We start from the raw sequence: 6291 nt of genomic DNA on the forward strand, positions 1-6291 counted from the left end.
AAGGTGTGAAAACAGACTCTGAGATTTACACTGGGGAAAGCACCGGACTCTATTAACCCGTTTTTATTTTTAGGGATGGTTCCTTTAAAGATCAACTAAGGTGACACACAGAATGACAGAGCTGGAGCAATTATAACGTAATTGTCCGATCACAATCATATATTTCCATCAGTTAGTTCCATCTTTTCAAATGTTGCATTGAATACAGAGTGAATGAGGTGAGCTTCCATCAGTTGAGTTGAGTCAAATTAATCTGAATATTCTGCCTGAATTGTTACAATGTTTAATGTCAATAAAACTTCAAAAAATTCACAACGTGCCAGGTTGCGTATTATCACACTATTACAGGCGTGAACTATCATGGTCTGAATTGGTATAAAATAAGCAAAAAACGACAATATAATTGTATAATTTATTATCAACGTAATCGTCAGAAATGTCATGATTGTGAAAGCCCTGAGGGTCAATGGCTTAATGTTTTCAAATAAGTAGGAGTGGTTCTTCGACCAAAACTGTTCTGTAACAACAAGAAGCATTTTTCCAACGTTTTCCCACCGATACAGGAAGTCCTGAAACTCCACAGGCTGCACGGAAGCTTATCAGAACCGAGGCCGTGGAGATGAGCATGCGTTTGATCGGCTTGAGCGGATAATTGATCACGCTGGAATTACCAATGGATTTTTGCAGGGTCCCGTCCCACGAAAATCTATTTTGCTGCGGGGTTCATTACTGGTAATCATAGATGTATGTAATACAGAAACTGGCACAGAACACCGAGTTAATAATCTGTTTACACTTCAACCTCCTTCCCATTGATTTCCGCTGCTCGCAGGGTGCACGGTGCACGGTGCACGGTACAAACTGCCTTGTTGAGGTCCCCACGAGGGCTGCTGTTTCTTTTTCCCTGGAGCAACACGCTTTGCATCTCAAGAAAATAGCAACGGAACCATATTTACTGCTCAATAACTTCTGTTTCTGTGTGTGTGTGTGTGTGTGTGTGTGTGTGTGATAACTCCTGCGTATTAATGTGTCCTCGTAATAGCATTTGTTTGATTTTCATGTCAATATCCTTGCCTATTTGTCTGCGTTTCTCCATGTGTGCACTCATGCGTTTATACTGTATGTTTGCTTCTCGATGTGTGTACACTGTATAAGCATCAGTGCATGTGTTTATGCCTGTTTGTGTTTGTGTGTGTGTGTGTGCGTGTGTGCGCGTGTGCGTGTGTGTGTGTGTGTGTGTATGTGTGTGTGAATGTGTGCACATGCATGCTATAAAGGGACAACACAGGGATTACTGATTTTTGTTACATTTTTTAAATGCGACCATGCCCAACTAAAAATCGGACGTCGCAAACTCGAAAGTGACATTTTGTTGGGGAGGCAGGACAGAGCTACTGCTGCAGTTATGGTAACTAGAATAAAAGGAGAGGAGACGGAGGAGGAGCCTTGGAGAAAAGTTATTTTTATTTTTGATTTTGATTTATTTCCATTTGTTTCCTCCATGAAGTGTAAAAGGTAAACACTATTAAGAGACGGTTCTGCCGCCTCACTGTGTTTAAATTTTCATATTGTTGAAGCTACAGTCAAGTGCAACCTGCACAAACACAGTACTTCACCATCTAGCTGCGAAACTGTCTGACCTGCCGACCACCCTGCGACAGCGTCAGTGAGACTATGTTCACCCTGCGACAGCGTCAGTGAGACTATGTTCACCCTGCGCCAGCGTCAGTGAGACTATGTTCACCCTGCGACAGCATCAGTGAGTCTATGTTCACCCTGCGGCAGTGTCGGTGAGACAGTGTCAGTGAGACATGTTCACCCTTCGGTCCAGGTGGTAAAGCAAACATCTTTCAATCATTTTTACTTGCAAACTTGAGACACCTACATTTTCCTATATTTTTGCCTTTGGTGCCTGTAAAAAAATGTTTCACCACCTCTTCTCCATGAGCCCGACATGGTAAATTCATAAAAAAATTCAACCTGATCATTGCTCTTCAATGCTGTTTATATATTTTTTTATATCTTGAATGCAACTGCATAGTGTTCTTTTAAGTCAAAATCATTTAAAACCAATCTTATTTTCAAAGGTTTTTTTAGATGACTCTATGAACCATCTTTACCCTTACTGTGTGTGTGTGTGTGTGTGTGTGTGTGTGTGTGTGTGTGTGTGTGTGTGTGTGTGTGTGTGTGTGTGTGTGTGTGTGTGTGTGTGTGTGTGTGTGTATGTGTGTGTGTGTGTGTCAGGACTGAGTTGAGTAGGTGAGGTATTTCAGCAAAGATCAAAGCAGACAAACTGTGATGAATTATGTGTGTGTGCGTGTGTGTGTGTATGTGTGTGTGTGTGTGTGTGTGTGTGTGTGTGTGTGTGTGTGATTTGTGTGTGTGATTTGTGTGTGTGTGTGTCTCATACACTTCAAGTGTGTACAAAGCACTCGTGTTTGTTGTTTGTTTTTACAGTTAAAACCTTTTATACACATAGATACACACACACACACACACACACACACATGTTTATATATATATATATATATATATATATATATATATATATATATATATATATATATATATATATATATATATATATATATTCAAATGCATTCCCCTGACATACTTACACTATATGTCAGGGAAAGCTACAATTCTATTTGTGTGTGTGTTATTGTGTGTGTGTGTGTGTGTGTGTCTGTCTATTACCGTGTGTGCCTTGGACTGGGCGATCTTATTTTGGGAATGCTGATTGCTGGTTTAACTGGTTTAACCTGCTGGCCACGCTGGCAGCCGCTGCATTAATAATAACGGTGGCGGTGGCGAAGGGAGGGGGTGATGCAGGAACTGCAGCCGGGCCTGGGCTCCTTGTTTACCACCCGCTCGCTCGCTGCCCGCCCTCCCTCTCCCTCTCTCTCTCTCCCTCTCTCTCTCTCTCCCTCTCGCTCTCCTTCGCTCTCTCTCTCGCTATCTCCACGGCGCCAAGGAGAGGAGCCGGCGAGCAGCAAGGGAAGTGTGGCGGAAAATTATAGCATCTTCACACGCCAGCCGTGTGGCGGGGGCAAAAAGAAGAAAAACAGAAGGATGTTAGACTGCTTATGTCGGTGTGTGTGTGTGTGTGTGTGTGTGTGTGTGTGTGTGTGTGTGTGTGTGTGTGTGTGTGTGTGTGTGTGTTTGTGTGTTTATGTGTGCGTGGCGAGCTCGAGTTGTGTGAGTGTGTGTGTGTTGGCATGCGAGTGCATTTGTGCATTCAAAGGACAGTGCAGGGCCTGTTTGTTGTGCGTTGTTGTGTGTGTACATTTAATTTTGATGTGTGTGTCTGTGTGCGTGTGTGTGTGCGTGTGCGTGTGTGTGTGTGTGTGTGTGTGTGTGTTTGGAGTATTTGTTTATTCTCATTCATGGAAGGAGAGTAAGAGAGGGCGAAAGAAAGAGACAAAGCGCCCCCCATTAAACCCACAGACCTCCATTGTGTCAATATTAACAGGAGGAGTCGAGACCGCTGCCCTTTTCACCGCGGCCGACAATTTGCCCCCTTTCAACCTGTCCCAGTCCAGAAGACATTTTGATTGGTTCTGCGGAGATTAAAGCAATGCACTCGCTGCCGGGGAGAGCGGTATAATTGATATTTCAGCTCTGGGCAAACTCGCTCTCGCAGGCCAGTGGCTGTTTCAGCAGAAAATTAATGTTAGCACAGCTTGGTGGCAGAACGGCCGGCGTGTTTCAGGAAACACACTGCGAGTCGGGTTTCTCCGGTCCGCTGGATGCTGCCGCTTCTGCAACTCTCTGCGGCCGAAATGAACATTTGCAGGATGGAAAACACACCGAAATACATACGCGCGTGCGCGCACACACCAAAATGAAAAGGCTGAATTTATGTTCGTCGGCATGATCCTCGGGAGGCTCGGAGGGATGACAGCGGAGGGCGATAACAAATTTTAACGCGATACCAAATTTATCGAGCTGCTGATTTTACATACGGACGTTTTCAAAGCGCCGTCCCCGCTCGTCTCATCAGGACACGTTTTCTCGCCGGCGGTCACGCGGCGCAACCCGAAATTGTAGCCGCGCATCTCGCGGGCTTTCAGAGGGGGAAAAAAAGGAAAGGAGGCGCAATCGGAAGACGGAGCGGCGTCGCAACACCCCCGGCGCCCCACAGCGGAGAGGCGACGCCAGGCTCCCGGACGATTCCGCCCCCGGCGAAACGAACCTTTTAAATGAGCGTCGGCGCGGCAAAAGGGTCGTCGCGCGACTTTTTCGCGTTCGACTCGGCAGCTGCTGCTCAGCTACGCGCCCAACAAGCTCCCCGTGTTGATCCCAGACGCGTTGAGCGGGCGAGCGATCGGCGAGTGGATCCACAACTCGCAAGCTGAGAATCGGTAGCTAATGATTTAATGGACGCGGGGGGAAAAAAAGAGTCGCGGCGCCTGGAATAATTCAACTGTCTTCTATTTTTCATCCCAAATAAATAATCGCGACATAATTAAAGGATCGTCGTGAGAATTCCGCTCACGACGGACGGCCGAACCCACTTGTCCGACCCTCGCCCGCCCGCGCTTTACACCGCCCGAGTAAGACGGACGAATCATCGGGGAGAATCGTACACGTCTCATTTCGCGGGCCTCGAAAAAAATAAAAATAAAAAATCGCCGCGTCTTTTTTTCCCCGTCCGCCGCGGGGCGCCTCTGGTCGTCCGCTCCATCAGGGCGCTCATCATTCAGTTGCTCTGTAGGACATAAAAACCAACCTAGCGTGTAACAACGGCAGACGTCCTCGTCCCCGCAGAGCCGCCGCGGTGCACTTGTCCTGAATGGGGCCATTAAAGTGGACACAGGGGATTAAGCAGATGACGGCGGCTCGGTGTTGGTGCAGTGTGACCGCGAGCACATTAACAGGACATTACACTCATCTCCATTCAGGGAGCGGCCGGAATCACCACGACCCTCTACACTCACCGTCCGGAGCTCTGGCTCTCCCTCTCGCTCTCTCTCTCTCTCTCGCTCGCTCTCTCTCTCTCGCCACTTCTCTGTCCCTCCCACCGTCTTGTTTTGGTGTTTGCACTATCCTTCCCTCTCTCTCAGTCTTTTATCTCATATTTCCCTCTCTCTCTCTCGCTCTCTCTCTCTCTCTGTCTCTCCCTCTCGCTCTCTCTCAATCTTCCATGCTATCGCCTCTCCATCTCCCTCCCTCTCCCCGCTCTTTCGCGCTCTCTCTCTCTCCCCCTCTCTCAATCAATCTTTCATCCCTCCCTGGCCCGTGATAGTTCTCTCTCTCCCTCCCTCTCCTATTTACCTCCCACCTTCGCCCCGCCCCGCCCCCCCCACCCCCCCGCCACGCACGCCCGTTTCCCCCTCGTCCGTCTCGTTCTCTCCCCGCATCGCTCTCTCTTTTTCTCGCCCCTCTCTCTCCACTCCTCTCCCCCTCTCTCCATCTTCCTTTCTTTCATCTTTCCCCGGCCCGTGATATTTCTCTCTCGTCTCCTATTTACCTCCCACCTTCCTTCCCTCCCTCCCTCCCTCCCTCCCTCCCTCTTTCTTTCCCTCTCGCGCCCATCCACACCCGCTTCCCCTCGCCTCTCTCTCTCTCTCTCTCTCTCCCTCCCCCATCTCTCTCTCCATTCTTCCCGCCTCTCTCCAGCTTTCGTTCTTTCATATTTCCCCCGGCCTCCGTTATTTCTCTCTCTCCTCTCCTATCTACCTCCCGCCCTCCCTCCCTCCCTCCCTCACCCCCTCGCCCACACCCGCTTCTCCTCGTCTCTCTCTCTCTCTCTCTCGCTCTCTCCCTCCCTCCCTCACCCCCTCGCCCACACCCGCTTCTCCTCGTCTATCACCCTCTCTCTCTCTCTCTCTCTCTCTCTCTCTCTCTCCCTTCCTCCCCCCCCCTCTCTCTCTCCCTCCCTCCCTTCCTCCCTCCCTCTCTCAGTCTCCCTTGTTCTGCTCCGGCAGCGGGGTGAAGCCTCTCCCCGTCATGCTTGGCAGCGCTCGCCTTAATTACCATGTATTCTTCTTTAGCTAATAAAAACGCTGATGAAACCGATTACATGCAGCGGGGCTTTGTGCACGCCGGCTTTTTGGCGGCGGAGAGAGGGAGCGAGAGAATAATAGAGAGGTGGGGGGGGGATAAGAAAGACGGCGATAAAAGGCGGAAAAAGACAGAGTGTCGGGTATAGTGGAAGGGGAGATACAGACGGAGACGGAGAGGGCGGAAGGAGAGGCGGAGGAGAGAGGAGAGAGAGAGAGAGAGAGAGAGAGAGATGGGAGGGAGCGAATGGGCGAGGGGGGACATTCACAATGGGGGGGGCAGATG

Source organism: Zeus faber (assembly GCF_960531495.2).
Source record: "Zeus faber genome assembly, chromosome: 3".
Taxonomy (NCBI): Eukaryota; Metazoa; Chordata; class Actinopteri; order Zeiformes; family Zeidae; genus Zeus; species Zeus faber.